Source organism: Podarcis vaucheri, assembly GCF_965113315.1.
Source record: "Podarcis vaucheri genome assembly, chromosome: 9".
In the NCBI taxonomy this organism is placed as follows: domain Eukaryota; kingdom Metazoa; phylum Chordata; class Lepidosauria; order Squamata; family Lacertidae; genus Podarcis; species Podarcis vaucheri.
Window position 1 is genome coordinate 5,033,453 of NC_138767.1, and position 18,024 is coordinate 5,051,476.

At 47.6% G+C, this 18,024-nt stretch overlaps 1 long non-coding RNA gene across 1 annotated transcript in view; it reads left to right on the forward strand.

Moving 5' to 3' along the window:
- Positions 1-1,899: 1,899 nt before the first annotated feature.
- The window catches only part of LOC309540204, a 44,813-nt gene continuing 28,688 nt past the window's right edge, over positions 1,900-18,024 (forward strand). The window contains exon 1 of the long non-coding RNA XR_014223129.1: positions 1,900-2,090. This is a non-coding gene — a long non-coding RNA (uncharacterized lncRNA). The remainder of the gene's footprint in view (positions 2,091-18,024) is intronic.

The following is an 18,024-nucleotide window of genomic DNA, read 5'->3' on the forward strand; positions in this document are numbered from 1 at the left end:
GTCACTTATGGACTCATTGTTAAAACCGTGTTTATGGAAGACAATCTTACTAGGCTACGAGTGGTTGCCAAAGAAGAATACTTTTAAGGCACCCCAGGCTCCTGACTGGAGGAAAGGCAAAACAGAAACGGAACAATTGAATAAGCCTATAAATATTTGGCTTTTAAAAATAAGCCACTAATGCTGCAGTCCTGCGCACACTTGCCTGGGAATAAGTCTTGCTGAACTCAATAGGGCTTACCTCTAAGTAGGTAATTTGATTTATTTGATTCATTAAAGGCTTTTTTAACTGTATGTCTTCACTTAGGTCTCAGGGCGATGGCCAAGGAAAGACCCAAAATGGTTCTACAATGATTCTTTAGTTGCGATCTTTGCATTACAGAGCATTGGACTGGATGACCCTCTACAAATCTAACCATATAATACAAATTTATGTTTAGAGTAGCAAATATCAGTTCAATGTAAAGGTTCTTAAGTGTAGTCAGCGGCGTCTTACCCATAGAGGCTAGTGGCGCGGGGCGCCGGGGCGCCAAATTCTGGAGGGTGCCAGGGAAGAGGCGGATGCTGGACATGGCGTCTCCCAGCATCAGCTTGCCACCCTCGCCCACCTCCGCCATGCCATGCCGAAGCAACGCCACGCCCGGAGCCTTCACCTGCCATGGCCACCATGGCACGAAGCGGCCAGCTGAGCCGGGAGCCACTGCGTCAAGCCTCCATCTTTTCCCGGCCAGAGGAGCCACCCTCCAGCTGCTGCCCACCTCTTCCAGCCCCACCGGCAGAGCCTTCCTCCCTAAAAAATCTCTGGGAAACGGGGGGGGGGGGCGAAGAGAGCTTTGCACCACAGCACCGGAAATAGTTAATAGTAATAGTAATGAACTGACTGGTTTCTGCTTGAAAACCAAAACTGGGAAATATCCCACACAGCTCTAATAACTCGAACTAATAATAGCATTCAACACTTGCCCATGTGGTTTTCAGTTACATTCGCAAATGGGTTTGTGTGAGGCGGGGGGGGGGGGGACATATGTCATTCCTCCGCCTGCAATCTGAGAAGCCATGTGTGACTCTGAGCCATCAGCTGCCAGGCAGGGAGGATGAATCCCCTTCTTTCCCTGTTTCCTCCTGCCTCAAAAACGATAGATCTAAACTGCCGCTTACACCTGGCAGAGGACAGCAGCGGAGGAAATCAGTGGTGGTGGCGATGGTGGAAAGCACATGGAAAGAAACAGGTCATACATGCAGGTATCGAGGGGCGTTGGGTGGCTGAGTGACTGTCATGGACTGGTTGGACACAGAGGAATGGCGAGGGGAACCAGGTGGGAACCCCTGAGGGAAGAAGGCTCAGAGCCCGGGGATGGGTGGTGGGATGACAATGAGTGGTCAGAGGGAAAGGACTGGGGAGAGGAGCCTTCGGAAGCTGGGGAGGCAACAGGGCTTAGTGAGCGGGGAGAGTCTGTGGCAGAGAGAAGTCCAGAATCATAAGAGAGAGAGAAGTCCAGAAGTCCAGTCATGACTGACTCTGGGGTTGCGGCGCTCATCTCGCTTTATTGGCCGAGGGAGCCGGCGTACAGCTTCCGGGTCATGTGGCCAGCATGACTAAGCTGCTTCTGGCGAACCAGAGCAGCGCACGGAAACGTCGTTTACCTTCCCACCAGAGTGGTAGCTATTTATCTACTTGAACTTGACATGCTTTCAAACTGCTAGGTTGGCAGGAGCAGGGACCGAAGAATGGGAGCTCACCATGATGCGGGGATTCGAACCGCCGACCTTCTGATCGGCAAGTCCTAGGCTCTGTGGTTTAACCCACAGCGCCACCTGACCCCTTTTAAGATAAGATAAATAAGTTAAAACTTTATTCACATTAGCCAGTGGCCATAGCAACAGTAAAACATTGCAGTATACACAGAAAAGGAAGTTTGATATAAGAGCACAATTTAAAGTCCTGAATCAGCCGTCAGTTAGTGGCCCTTATTCTGATTGCCTCTTCTATGAACCTAGCCACCTTTGCTGTTATCTGCTCATTTTGATCTGATAGAAGAAAGGACATTGTGGCAGTGGTTGAGCGCCCTGGGATGGTTAGTACGAGTGGGGTGATGATCTCGTCCCTCAGGTAGAGAGTGAAAGACAGGAGGACGTGTGGCGCTGTTTCGGTGCTACCATCTCCACAGGGGCAAAGACGTTTCTCAGGCAGGATCTTTTGGAAACGACCCTCAAGTACCGCAGATGGCAAAACACCCAGTCTTGCAAGTGTAAAAGCACGTCTGCATTTTGGGATAATAAGTTTGTGCAGATATGGGGTCAGAGAATCAAAATGGAGAGGTGGAAAATGAACACACCAAGGCCAGAATTTCCTTATAGTGGCCAGGTTGTTCTGATGCTCGATATTTTTTAGACGTTGACCAATTAGACTGTTTGCTTTAGTAGGGCCCATAGTGAGTAGGTGTTGTGGGGATAAGCCACAAGAGTGACGTTTTTGATAGACAGTTTTAAGCCAGGCACTTTTATGGGAGTCTTGAAGGGAAAGGAAGGAAGGGAAAGGAGAATGTTAGCCGCTTTGAGACTCCTGAAGGGGAGTGAAAGGCGGGATATCAAATCCAAACTCTTCTTCTTCTTCTACTACTACTAGGGATAGTAAACTAGGGGGACTTGAGTTTAGGCAGAGCCAGAAGTTTAAAGTCCGTACATGACGGTACAGAAAAAATCTGCCTTAGAAACTTTGATTGAACAGCTTCCAAAGTGCTAAGGTGGTTACCAGTCCAAATCTGAACCCCGTATAGTAGCTGTGCTAGGGGTTTAGCTTGGAAGACTTCTAGGGCTGATGGTATATGTTTGTCACCCTTTGTATGGAAAAAGTGAGTCAAAGTCTTGGCACTTTGGGATACTTTTTCTTTTGCACATTTTTGGTGTGCTCCCCATGACCCTGTGGACTGGAAGATAAGTCCCAAATATTTTAATGCTTTCAACTGTTTGATTGGCTGATTGTCCACACGCCAACTGTGGCACCTATATTTTCTTGAGAAAATATAGTTTATGACCAGGTGTTCTCTCAGAATCAGAAGCTGAAGCAGGAAAGGTGAGGGAGGCCAAGAGGCAGGGATGAGGCAGGCTGGTGAAGAAGCCAGGTAGTTGTACCCTCCTGCTGTGACATGCTCCAATTTGTTCTGGTCTCCCAGAACCAGGAGAGGCATGAAGTGAGAGGAGCAAAGATAGACATGCAGGTGTTGTCTCCGATTGCTTGGGAAGGACTCAGGAGTGGGTGAGGCTTAGGCTGCTGGGGGAGAGGGACCTTCAGTTCCCGCAAGTAAAGGTAAAGGTAAAGGACCCTTGGATGGTTAAGTCCAGTCAAAGGTGACTAGGGGATTGCGGCACTCATCTCGCTTTCAGGCCAAGGGAGCCGGTGTTTGTCCACAGACAGCTTTCCGGGTCATGTGGCCAGCAGGACTTAACTGCTTCCGGGGCAACGGGACACCGTGATGGAAGCCAGAGAGCACGAAAACGCCGTTTACCTTCCTGCCACAGCAGTACCTATTTATCTACTTGTACTGGTGTGCTTTCGAAGTGCTAGGTTGGCAGCAGCTGGGACAGAGCAACGGGAGCTCACCCCATCACGGGGATTTGAACCACCAACCTTCCGATCGGCAAGCCCTAGGCTCTGTGGCTTAGACCACAGCGCCACCCACGTCCCTAGTTCCTGCAACTGCCTCATGGGGGAAAGCACTACCAGGGTGAGTTTCTGTACCCATTAGGCCTGGCACTCCTGAGCAGACCCTGCTTCTTCTAATAAAGAGTTAACTTCACTTACTCTGTGTGATTTATTGCTGCCTCGCTCCTGACACCCTCTTCTGGCAGAGACATGGTAGTGCAAGGGAGTGGGGAACCCAGGACCAGAGGGCCAACACTGCCTAGGCCACACACTTTACCCAGGTTACATCCCTCACTGCTCGGTGACCTCCTTGCTTGCTTTCGCCTGCTTGGAATGTGACCTTGAACTGCAATAGCAGCTTCTCCGTGTAACCCATGTTGCTATCCTTGTTATTAAAAGAAGAATGTGTTCATCCCTTTTTCTTCATAGCAGTGGAGCAAGTTCAATAAGCCTGCTCTTCTGGGAAAGTCCCAGGAGTCATCCTGGAAGAGGAGGCAGAGGGGCTTCTCCACAGGAGCTCAGAAGAAGCGTGGATGTTTGTCTTAAGCCTGTTTTCAAGACTTACAGATTTATCCCCCACCAGATATTGCTGCGGGATGCAGCAGAGAATTCCTGCAAGGAACTGTTGAGCTTTATCCTGATCAGAGCATGTCCTTGGATGCTTTGAAATCTCTTGAACTGTTAGATCTTCAAATTATTGTTTTCTTCTTTTATCCAGCACAGGCCCTGGGCTGCTGAAGATGCTGTGAAACCCTGCTTGATGTATATTCAGTGGGCCATACATCTATAGCTTAGTTTGTAAATTATTTGTTGTTTATGTTTTCTTCACTGGGTGGGCTACTGCCGCCAAGGGATGGGAGGTCCTCAGTCCAGATCAGACGGGACCTGACTACAATTGGCGAATAGTGGTTATACCTGCATATTCTGTGTCTCGCATTTCTTCTCTTTGCAGTCGTTTGCTTTCCCTGCCTCCTAAAGTGGAGGTGTTTGCAATCAGGCCATAGCAGCTGCACCAGCATGTCAAAAGGAATGATGAAAAGACGGGGCCACCTGAAATTGATGGACTATGCAGAATTAGATAAACTAACAGGAAGGATTCGAAACGTGCGGGACCAGAGATTCTCAGAAGACTGGAGTAAATTTACGGACTATTTGAAAAGTAATTGTGATGGACAGATTACAAGAAGTAGATTTGCAAGAAGTTTTGTAAGGTGAATTACCGTATTTGAAATATTGCAAAAAAGAGAGAGGAGAATTATTAGTTAAAGATAATTACAGGTAATATGAAATTAAGAAATGCATAATAAGTGATAAGAACAGAAAATCATCAGAGGCGTTGACGGAAGTCCAAAAAATATTGTATAAGATGTGAAATTCTGTTGTATGAATGTTAATTAATATGTTAAAAACTAATAAAATGTATTTAAAAAAGAAAAGACGGGGCCACCACTGAAAAGCCCCCTCCAAATAGATGAAAATATTGGAAGTGAGAGCTGGACCATAAAGAAGGCTGATCGCCGAAGAATTGATGCTTTTGAATTCTGGTGCTGGAGGAGAGTCTTGAGAGTCCCATGGACTGCAAGAAGATCAAATCTCTCCATTCTGAAGGAAATCAGCCCTGAGCGCTCACTGGAAGGACAGATCCTGAAGCTGAGGCTCCAAGACTTTGGCCACCTCATGAGAAGAGAAGACTCCCTGGAAAAGACCCTGATGTTGGGAAAGATGGAGGGCACAAGGAGAAGGGGACGACAGAGAATGAGATGGTTGGACAGTGTTCTTGAAGCTACCAGCATGAATTTGATCAAACTGCGGGAGCCAGTGGAGGACAGAAGTGCCTGGCGTGCTCTGGTCCATGGGGTCACGAAGAGTCGGACACGACTAAACGACTAAACAACAACAAACAACAACATTGTAATGGGATAGTGAACTGCAGGGCAAATGTTGACTCAGTTCTAACTTGACCCAGAGAAGCCGGATTCCATAAACTGTAAATGTACAGTCAAGCAGTGGCAGAGCTTCATGCTCCGGGACCGGGTGGCGGAGAGCAGGCGGGGGCGGGGCTGGCGCACATCCTGGGGTGGTGGCATGCCACCCGCAGGGGCGGGGCACCTAGAGTGGGCGGGGGAACAGCCACGATGGCACCCTGCCAGGATTGCACTGCTGGGAGCAGTGTGTTCCCCCTGCACTCCTCTTCTTCCGCCAGTGCAGTCAAGCAGCAGCGTTGGAATCTCATACCCTCCGCTGGTCAAAATTGGGAGGCTCGGTTTTGGATCCCGAACTCTTGCAGGAGTTAACTCATGCTGGTACCTTCGAGAACACTGTCCAACCATCTCGTCCTCTGTTGTCCCCTTCTCCTTGTGCCCTCCATCTTTCCCAACATCAGGGTCTTTTCCAGGGAGTCTTCTCTTCTCATGAGGTGGCCAAAGTATTGGAGCCTCAGCTTCAGGATCTGTCCTTCCAATGAACACTCAGGGCTGATTTCCCTAAGAATGGAGAGGTTTGATCTTCTTGCAGTCCATGGGACTCTCAAGAGTCTCCTCCAGCACCATAATTCAAAAGCATCAATTCTTTGGCAATCAGCCTTCTTTATGGTCCAGCTCTCACTTCCATACATCACTACTGGGAAAACCATGGCTTTAACTGTATGGACCTTTGTCGGCAAGGTGATGTCTCTGCTTTTTAAGATGCTGTCTAGGTTTGTCATTGCTTTTCTCCCAAGAAGCAGGTGTCTTTTAATTTCATGACTACTGTCACCATCTGCAGCACTATCTATCTATCTATCATCTATCTATCTATCTATCTATCTATCTATCTATCTATCTAAAAAACTATAGAACTGTAGAGGTGGAAGAGACGCAAAATGTCATCTACTCCAACCCCCTGCAATGAAGGAATGATGTTTGCAATGCTTCACACACACACACCCTTATGTGGCTTTTTCTTCTCTTTTTGGTTGTCTTTGTTTTCATAGAATCATAGAATCATAGAGTTGGAAGAGACCACAAGGGCCATCGAGTCCAACCCCCTGCCAAGCAGGAAACACCATCAGAGCACTCCTGACATATGGTTGTCAAGCCTCTGCTTAAAGACCTCCAAAGAAGGAGACTCCACCACACTCCTTGGCAGCAAATTCCACTTTCGAACAGCTCTTACTGTCAGGAAGTTCTTCCTAATGTTTAGGTGGAATCTTCTTTCTTGTAGTTTGGATCCATTGCTCCGTTTTGAACGGCATGTTTTATTATTATGTATTTTTTTGCAAAAGGGTGTTCTGCATAGATGGAGGGCCAGCTTTAATACAGTTAACCCACTCTGCTTTCTTGAACGGGAACTCTGCATATTGCAAATGGACCGTAATTGTAATTGTATCCCCCGATTCATTGCTTGATTCTCACAGTCGGGGGGGGGAGGGGGTTTGCAGTGCAGACCTTTGAACCTTTGTGGCAAAATTCGTAGATCTGGGACTGTCCCTTAGGAATCCTTGTCAGCCACAGCCTGGAGCAAATGACAGAAGAGGCAAGCTGGGAGGGTGAAAGTTGAAGAGTTGTATAAGCTCACAAAATGCATCCTGGCCCCTCTTAGCCTAAGACTAAGTGAGAAAAGCCCTGGAGAATCTAACCGCCCTGCCTGGGTTTTCTGTTACAAACCTGCCCCCGCTTCTCATGACATTTTGACATCTGTGGTTGAATCACCCAACCTGCAGTCTAAAAGAATTACCCAGGGAAGGCCCCAGCATAATTTTTCTGTCAGGGAAAGTGATAGCCAAGGAGTTTTTCCAAAGTTGGATTTTCCCTTGCAACTGATTACAGTGGCACCTCTGGATGCGAATGGGATCTGTTCCAGAGCCCTGTTTGCATCCTGAGTAGAACGCAACCCGCGTCTGCGCGTGCATGAGTCGTGATTTACCGCTTCTGCGCGTGACGTAACTTTGAGCGTCTGCGCGTGCGCGAGCAGCAAAACCCGGAAGTAACGCGTTCTGGTACTTCTGGGTCGCCGTGGAGCGTAACCTGAAAATGTTCAACCTGAAGCATATTTAACCCAAGGTATGACTGTAAGGCGTTTCTGTGTGCTGCGCTGGTGCTGGCTCGCCAGAGCAGCTTCGTTACGCTGGCCACGTGACCTGGAAGTGTCTCCGGACAGCGCTGGCCCCCGGCCTCTTAAGTGAGATGGGCGCGCAACCCCAGAGTCGGACATGACTGGCCCGTACGGGCAGGGGTACCTTTACCTTTTCATGACTGTATTAATATCTGTATGCATGCATAACACTTGCAGAAGTCCTTCCATTGCCAGGAAATCCTCTAGATCAGGAATGTCCAACAGGTTGATCATGACTGACCAAATGATCGCGGGGTTGTCTTTGGTCGATCGCGGTATCAAGTTAGTGATCGGCTTTGTGTTCCAACTTTGTTCAACTCCCCACCCCAGATCACCACCAGTCTTTTTATACTGTGAGTAGATGGCAGTCTCTTGGGAGTTGAACGTGCCTGCCCTAGATCATTTCTTCCTTCTCCTTCTCTCTCTCTCTCTCTCTCTCTCTCTCTCTCTCTCTCTCTCCTCTCTCTCTCTGTCTCTCTCTCTCTCATATGCCCACGTACAGCACCTTCTAACATTTCTTAACACATGGAGGAGCAAGGGGTTCTCCTTTGCAAAACCCACAGTGGGTTGGGCTGTCACCTTTAGTTTTCTTGATGTAGGCTTTGTTGTTGTTTAGTTGTTTAGTCGTGTCTGACTCCTCGTGTCCCCATGGACCAGAGCACGCCAGGCACTCCTGTCTTCCACTGCCTCCCGCAGTTTGGTCAGACTCATGTTTGTAGCTTCGAGAACACTGTCCCACCATCTCATCCTCTGTCGTCCCCTTCTCCTTGTGCCCTCCATCTTTCCCAACTGGCATTAAGTACCACCTATAGAACATCTTTACAAAATTTTCTTTAATTGTATATGAGGCACATACATCTCACTGGGTCTGGCACAACTCTCAGCTGAATGTGTGAATGAGTTCCACCGAAGGACGTGATGTTGGAGGCGAATAAAGGGCCTTCTGTTTGTGGCCTTTGCAAAGGCCCTTCTGCCCCTGCAGGGAATCTGCAGCTGTTGTAGAAATCCCGCCGGAAATCATAGCACATGAGAACCAACCGCCAGAGCGTCTTAAGAAGAGGATCAGAACAGCTCCCTGGATCAGGCCAATTGCCCACCTAGTCCAGCATCCTATTATCAGTGGGGTCACTCAGAGGAGAAGATGGTGAAATGCAAACAGGGGACACAGAAAGGGCTGAACTCCTCAATGCCTTCTTTGCCTCAGTCTTCTCCGATAAAGAAAACAATGCCCGACCTGAAGAATTTGGAGCAAATGATTCAGCAGAGGAAACACAGCCCAGAATAACTAAGGAGATAGTACAAGAATACTTGGCTAGTTTAGATGTATTCAAGTCTCCAGGGCCAGATGAACTGCATCCAAGAGTATTAAAAGAACTGGCAGATGTGATCTCAGAACCACTGGCAGTCATCTTTGAGAATTCCTGGAGAACAGGCGAAGTCCCGGCAGACTGAAGGAGGACAAATGTTGTCCCTATTTTCAAAAGGGGGGAAAGAGAGGACCCAAATAATTACCGCCCAGTCAGTCTGACATCAATAGCAGGGAAGATTCTGGAGCAGATCATTAAGCAAACAGTCTGTGAGCACCTAGAAAGGAATGCTGTGATCACCAATAGTCAGCATGGATTTCTGAAAAATAAGTCATGTCAGACTAACCTGATCTCGTTTTTTGACAGAATTACAAGCCTGGTAGATGAAGGGAACGCAGTGGATGTAGCCTACCTTGATTTCAGCAAGGCATTTGACAAGGTGCCCCATGATATTCTTGTAAAGAAGCTGGTGAAATGCGGTCTTGACTCTGCTACCACTCAGTGGATTTGTAACTGGCTGACTGACCGAACCCAAAGGGTGCTCATCAATGGTTCCTCTTCATCCTGGAGAAGAGTGACTAGTGGGGTGCCACAGGGTTCTGTCTTGGGCCCGGTCTTATTCAACATCTTTATCAACGACTTGGATGATGGACTCAAGGGCATCCTGATCAAATTTGCAGATGACACCAAACTGGAAGGGGTGGCTAACACCCCAGAGGACAGGATCACACTTCAAAATGACCTTGACAGATTAGAGAACTGGGCCAAAACAAACAAGATGAATTTTAACAGGGAGAAATGTAAAGTATTGCACTTGGGCAAAAAAAATGAGAGGCACAAATACAAGATGGGTGACACCTGGCTTGAGAGCAGTACATGTGAAAAGGATCTAGGAGTCTTGGTTGACCACAAACTTGACATGAGCCAACAGTGTGACGCGGCAGCTAAAAAAGCCAATGCAATTCTGGGCTGCATCAATAAGAGTATAGCATCTAGATCAAGGGAAGTAATAGTGCCACTGTATTCTGCTCTGGTCAGACCTCACCTGGAGTACTGTGTCCAGTTCTGGGCACCACAGTTCAAGAAGGACACTGACAAACTGGAAGGTGTCCAGAGGAGGGCAACCAAAATGGTCAAAGGCCTGGAAACGATGCCTTATGAGGAACGGCTAAGAGAGCTGGGCATGTTTAGCCTGGAGAAGAGGAGGTTAAGGGGTGATATGATAGCCATGTTCAAATATATAAAAGGATGCCACATAGAGGAGGGAGAAAGGTTGTTTTCTGCTGCTCCAGAGAAGCGGAAACGGAGCAATGGATCCAAACTACAAGAAAGAAGATTCCACCTAAACATTAGGAAGAACTTCCTGACAGTAAGAGCTGTTCGACAGTGGAATTTGCTGCCAAGGAGTGTGGTGGAGTCTCCTACTTTGGAGGTCTTTAAGCAGAGGCTTGACAACCATATGTCAGGAGTGCTCTGATGGTGTTTCCTGCTTGGCAGGGGGTTGGACTCGATGGCCCTTGTGGTCTCTTCCAACTCTATGATTCTATGATTCTATGATTCTATCACAATTGCCAACCAGATTCCTGTGGGAAAACCCGCAAGCAGGATCCAAGCAGAAGAGCAACTCTCCCCTCCTGTGGTTTCCAGCCACTGGTACTCAAAACATCACTGCCTCAAACTGTGCTGGCAGAGCATAACTATCAATGGCTGGTAGCCATTGCTAACCCTCTCCTCCATGAATTTATCTAACAAAGCCACTAAGGTTGGTGACCGTCGCAGCCTCCTGTGGCAGGCAGGCCCAGACAGAGGGGGAGGCCATATGGGCCACTTGGCCCAGCCCACCGATTCCAAAGGGGGCCTCAGTCAGCATATTTACAATCACAGGGGACGCAGAGATGCAAAGGTGGTAGTGGCAGTGGGCGGATTCCCTGGGGCCATGGCTGGCAGCGCGAAATGATGAAAGCTTCCCTGGCGTCCAGGGCAGGGCCTGCGATTGACTCCGCAGAGGAGCGCAGAATGGGCGCCTTCGTGGGTGGAGGCAACCAAGACTCCAGCAGCCAGCGCACTGCAAACATGATGGTGGACCATGCTTTTCATGCTGTTAAAAGTTGGTGAGGTTTTGTCTGAAATCTTGTTTGCCAAACGACATAAACCGCAATAAGGCGAAGTTGCTTGATTTTTCCTGCGTAATTCAAGAATTCGAAGAAAAGAAAGCTAGGAAAGCATTTTAAAATTTAAATAAAATAATCCTTTTCCCTATGTATTTTTAAAAAGCACTATTGTATATCCATATTTTCCGTTTTTTCTTTATATGCAGATACGGTTCAAGCCTTGAAATAAAATTATTTGTCAGCATAACATTTGTGAAAATTATTTATATACTTACTTATTTATAAGACTTCAGTTATCCCCAGGGTAAAAAAAGGGGGACACATTATCTACCTGGCCTGGGCCTCTACCTGGCTCTGCAAGGTTCTGGTGGCAGGGAGTTCCACAGTTTGTGCTGCATAGAGAAGTCCTTTATTTTATCTGTCCTGGACCTTCCAGCATTCTGCTTCCTCAGATGTCCACGATTCCTAGTGTTATGAAAAAGGGAGACAAGATTTCCTCTGTCTGCTTTCTCTATGCCATGCTTAGTTTTTATAAAATGACCCACCGTCTTCTTGCCACCCATTTGTCCCAGGCCCTTTGGAAACCGCTTTGCAAAACAGGTCATGGATTATTTTGATTTACGTTGACCTATTCTCCCTCCCCTCCAACGCATTTGGCAGTTAAGACCTGGTTCCAGGTTTATGTTGGGCAAAGCGTACCAGTAGAGCTGCCCTATAATTTCTGCTAATCAAGGCAACATTCCTATTAGAAAAATCATTATTCTTTTGCTTAAGCTCTGCAATTTTCTTCTCTGTGTGTGTTTGTTAATCAATTTTGCAAGCCGCCGCCTGGAGAGGATGGACGGGAAGAGTCCTCAGCGGCTAATGTGGAACTTTCTCTCACAACAAGACTTATCTGAAGGGGGCTTGGATTGCCTGCGCTCTCTAAATAGCATGATCTTAATCTCATCCTCGGATCCCGCCCCTTATCCCCTCCCCTTGAATTATAGATGTAGCAGAGCTGATCTAATAAGACTTTGGGCAGCTTTGCAAAACTCGGGAGTCCTGGTGAAAATCTGGCATGTGCGTAATTAATAATAATAATAATATTTTTTTATTTATACCCCGCCCTTCCCGGTTCAGAAAACCGGGCTCAGGGCAGCTAACAACAAATTTAAAACAATTGATGCAACAAAAAGCAGCATAAAATACAGTATAAAGCATTAATAACAATAAATTCACAATTCAAAAATCAATTTAGGGGGGAAATCCATCCAACAAGTATTAGATGATCACCAGCTAGCTGGCTAAATTAGTCCTATTTGGGCCAGTGAGGAGACCAGTGGAGAATTAGCTGTGGGATCCCAGAGCGGATAATTTTCATAAAAAGGGAAGGAAGGGGAATAAAAGATCAGGCTAAGTTCAAACTGAAAGCCAGGTGGAATAGCTCTGTCTTACAGGCCCTGCAGAAGGAAGTTAAATCCTGCAGGGCCCTGGTCTCATGGGACAGAGCATTCTACCAGGTCGGAGCCATCACTGAAAAGGCCCTGGCCCTGGTGGAGGATAATCTGACTTCCTTAGGGCCCAGGACCTCTAAACTGTAATTTACGATATTATTTTTTAAATCCAGCCTTACAAATAACTCCCCTGAACGATTCCACACATAAAAACATACTAGCCCACCCTAACCACGGAGGGAATTTTTTACGAATCTCAAACTGCTTTTTAGATGGCTGCTTTGAACTGCTTTTTGGAAGCTTGCTTTAAACTGCACTTTAGAAAGTAGCGCTAAACTGTTTGTTCGAAGTTTTAATTGCTTTAGTAATATGTTTCCTGCCTTTGTTCCTCTCGAGGAAAGTGCAAGGTACAGTGGCACCTTGGTTCTCAAACTTAATCTGTTCCGGAAGTCTGTTCCAAAACCAAAGTGTTCCAAAACCAAAGCACGCTTTCCCATAAGTAAGTAATGCAAAATGGATTAATCCGTTCCAGACTTTAAAAAACAAGCCCTAAAACAGCAATTTAACATGAATTTTGCTATCCTACAAGACCACTGATCCATAAAATGAAACCAATAAACAATGTACTGCAGTCACACAATCAATCAATCAATCAATCAGTAGCTGAACTGGGTTCCACACAGTCACAACAACAACCAAAACAAGAGCTGCAAAAACAAAAACACAAAATAAATAGCAAAAACTGGAAGACCTCAGTGTAACACTCAAAATGCAAGTGTGACACACAAAACGGAAGTGTGGCACTCATATCGGAAGCGTAACACTCTAAACGGAGCACATTTGGCTTCTGAAAAAGTTTGCAAACCAGAACACTTACTTCTGGGTTTGCAGGGTTTGGGTTCCAAGTTGTTTGAGTACCAAGGCATTTGAGAACCAAGGTACCACTGTATACATTTATTAAGAAGAAAGCAAACCAATATAACCCCACCCCAGGTTCTGAGCAACTCTATGCTGGGATGAAAAGAAAGTTGCACCCAAATCAGCAGTCCGTCTCAGTCCATTTGTTTGCTATAGATTTTTCTGCCTCTCAAGATATCGTCACCAAACTCAGCACACGTATTCCTGAGGAGGGAATGGCAGTCGTTGTCACTGTTTGGATGCTGGGCACCATTTTGAATCAAGATGGCAGATGGACACATGACTTTGGCATGACTTCACCCATTTTGAAGTACAGTGGTACCCCTCAAGACGAACGCCTCGCGAGACGAAAAACTCGCAAAACGAAAGGTTTTTTCGTTTTCGAGTTCCCTCGCAAGACGAATTTCCCTATGGGCTTGCTTCGCAAAACGAAGCTTGCCCCGGGGACAAGCGGGTCTTCTCTTTTGAAGCAAGGGGCTGCGGGGAGATAGCAATCTCCCTGCAGCCCCTTGCTGCAAAAGACGTCCGGGGGAAGCGGGGAAGCGAAGCGCTTCGCTTCCCCCGGACCTCTTCTGAAGCAAGGGGCTGGGGGGAGAAGCCATCTCCCCGCAGCCCCTTGCTGCAAAAGACGTCGGGGGAAGCGGGGAAGCGAAGCGCTTCGCTTCCCCGCTTCCCCCGACGTCTTTTGCAGCAAGGGGCTGCGGGGAGATGGCTTCTCCCGGTGCTCCGAAGCCGGGCGGGGGGGGGCAGGGGACACCTCCCGCCGCAGCGGGGACACCTTTTGAAGGCAGGCGGGGGGGAGCAAAGACTTTGGCCCCCCGCCCGCCTTCAGAAGAGGTCCAGGACCTCTTCTGAAGGCTGGCGGGGGGCAAAAGTCTTTGTCCCCCCTGCCTGCCTTCCCAGGGGCTTTTAAATCGCCCCGGACAGCGGAGAAGTTCTCCGCTGTCCGGGGCGATTTTAAAATGCCGCCCGCCAGCATTTTAAGATCGCCCGGACAGCGGAGAAGTCCTCCGCTGTCCCGGGGTTTTTTTAAATGCTGGGGGTGGAAAGAAAAGCCCTTGTCCCCCCCCCAGCCTTCAGAAGAGGTCCGGGGACAGACTGTCCCCGGACCTGGTCTGAAGGCGGTTTCCCTAGGAACGCATTAATTGATTTTCAATGCATTCCTATGGGAAACCGTGCATTGCAAGACGAAAAAACCGCAAGACGAAGAGACTTGCAGAACGAATTAATTTCCTCTTGCGAGGCACCACTCTATAGGTTCAGCCACCTCTCAGGATAACCGCCACCCAAATTCGGCTCAAGAGTTTCTGAGGCGGCGGTGGAGGTTTGGGCGCCGGGCGCCATTTTGAATCAAGATGGGAGACCAAAACACAACCTTGGTGTGACTTCGCCTGCATTTTGACGTAGGTTTAGCTGGCTCTTGAGGGTTTCCAAGATGGAGGGTGGCGGTCTTTGTTGACGTCTGGATTCTCGGTCCCATTTTGGTTCAATGTGGCATTTTGGTTCATACTGTGGCATGACTTCCTTGTGATTGGTTCAAGCGCACAAATTTCACTATCCTTATAAAAAACACAGAATATTTTGGGGTTTCTACAAATTCCTAGGTAGTGCCAGGCACTCCCTGCTAATAATAAATCAAAGAATTAAAAATCCTTCACCTAAGAGCCACAGTGGGTGTGTTGGCCGCCATTTTCTCTCCCTGTTTTGGCCATGCCTTGGGTCCCAGAGTGAGTGCAAAATAGTTCCCATTGTTGATTCCTCTCCTCCCTTTCTCTTAGCATTTATTTATTTTCTCGCTTTCCCTTCCACGAGCAGCCGATCCATCAGACCGAGCCGAGCAGATAGAAGGAAGAATTGTGATTGCCGGAGGAATATCATGGCAATTAGGGGAGGCCATAAAGAGTTCCTTACATATGAAACTACTCAGTGGAAGTGATAAATGGCTTGTTCTCTCGACTCTCGCAGCCCACCCGCCCCCTTCCCCCCTCCCCACACAATGGTGTCTCTTTGGCTCCAATGAAACGCCAGCCCTTTCCCTTCCCTCCCCCCAAACACATGCGCCGCACATTTGCTCCCGCTGAAAAGATCAGGCGTGCGGATCAATGGCCTTGCAGGCTGAATGATTCCTTTCTCCTTCCCACATCGAGCTCCAGCGCCGACTGAACGTGTCACAGTCAAACGGTCATTTGGAAAGACACGGCGAGACCACAACCGAGCTGGCCTCCGGCCAACTGTCAGCGGCAACTACAGGAGTCTCACAGCTTCATAACTGACGCCACGGACCCTGCTGGCGCATGGCAAAGCGAGGAAAGCTTCGGTGACCTGTCAGCCGCATAAGATTGATGAAGTTCAGGCAATTTTGCATCACACATGCATGGGACTTTGGCCAGGACTTTGCCCATAGTTTGGCATAGCTGCCTCTCGAGATACGGTTTCTAAACTCAGCATGAGGCTTCCCAGAATGAGTCTTTGGTCTTTGTTGGTGTTCGGACTCCAGGCACCATTATGATTCAAGATGGCAGGCCCAAATTAGTCTCTGGCTTAATTTTGCCCAGTTTTAGGCAGGTTTCGATTTCTGGGAATGGAGTTGAGAGATGACCTAACCTGGGGACAAAACAGCAAAGACCTGATGAAGAGAGCACAGCAGAGGTTATATTTTCTGAGAATCCTCCAGAAAAATAATCTCTCAAAGGACCTGTTGATGGCATTTTACCATTGTACTGTTGAGAGTGTATTAACTTAGGGTCTGTGTGTGTGGTTTGGGAGCTGCACGGCCGGGGGGGGGGGGACAAAGCTGTCCAGGGTTATAAAGACTGCAGAGAGAATAATTGGGTGCACTCTTCCCACCTTGGATCAAATTTATGATTCCAGATGCCATAAGAAAGCAGCAGAGATAGCGTAGGATAGTGCGCACCCCAGAAATGATCTCTTTCAGCTTCTGCCTTCTGGAAGAAGGTACAGGGTTATAAAGACTAGGACTAGCCGCCTGAGAAACAGTTTCTATCCAAATGCGATTTTGGTTTTAAATGCAGTGTAAGGTAGTCTCTATGTGAGTATATTATATTGAATTATGGGGTATCAGAGTTTTTAGGGGCTAACTAGGCTGGGATAGGTGGCTTGTTGGTCTCTGAATGTCTGATGTAGATTTTTTTCAATTTCGTTGTTCTGTATGGGACAATGACAATAAAAATTGTTGTATCATATCATTGGGTCCAAACTCACAAATCACAGCATCCGTTTGAAAAAAGTAAACATTTTTATTATTATTATTACTCCAAATCTCAGCTAGCTCCATCCTGTCAAACTCAGACAATTTGGCATTGCGCACACACCTGATCTCGTTTTTTGACAGAATTACAAGCCTGGTAGATGAAGGGAACGCAGTGGATGTAGCCTACCTTGATTTCAGCAAGGCATTTGACAAGGTGCCCCATGATATTCTTGTAAAGAAGCTGGTGAAATGCGGTCTTGACTCTGCTACCACTCAGTGGATTTGTAACTGGCTGACTGACCGAACCCAAAGGGTGCTCATCAATGGTTCCTCTTCATCCTGGAGAAGAGTGACTAGTGGGGTGCCACAGGGTTCTGTCTTGGGCCCGGTCTTATTCAACATCTTTATCAACGACTTGGATGATGGACTCAAGGGCATCCTGATCAAATTTGCAGATGACACCAAACTGGGAGGGGTGGCTTACACCCCAGAGGACAGGATCACACTTCAAAATGACCTTGACAGATTAGAGAACTGGGCCAAAACAAACAAGATGAATTTTAACAGGGAGAAATGTAAAGTATTGCACTTGGGCAAAAAAAATGAGAGGCACAAATACAAGATGGGTGACACCTGGCTTGAGAGCAGTACATGTGAAAAGGATCTAGGAGTCTTGGTTGACCACAAACTTGACATGAGCCAACAGTGTGACGCGGCAGCTAAAAAAGCCAATGCAATTCTGGGCTGCATCAATAAGAGTATAGCATCTAGATCAAGGGAAGTAATAGTGCCACTGTATTCTGCTCTGGTCAGACCTCACCTGGAGTACTGTGTCCAGTTCTGGGCACCACAGTTCAAGAAGGACACTGACAAACTGGAAGGTGTCCAGAGGAGGGCAACCAAAATGGTCAAAGGCCTGGAAACGATGCCTTATGAGGAACGGCTAAGAGAGCTGGGCATGTTTAGCCTGGAGAAGAGGAGGTTAAGGGGTGATATGATAGCCATGTTCAAATATATAAAAGGATGCCACATAGAGGAGGGAGAAAGGTTGTTTTCTGCTGCTCCAGAGAAGCGGACACGGAGCAATGGATCCAAACTACAAGAAAGAAGATTCCACCTAAACATTAGGAAGAACTTCCTGACAGTAAGAGCTGTTCGACAGTGGAATTTGCTGCCAAGGAGTGTGGTGGAGTCTCCTACTTTGGAGGTCTTTAAGCAGAGGCTTGACAACCATACGTCAGGAATGCTCTGATGGTGTTTCTTGCTTGGCAGGGGGTTGGACTCGATGGCCCTTGTGGTCTCTTCC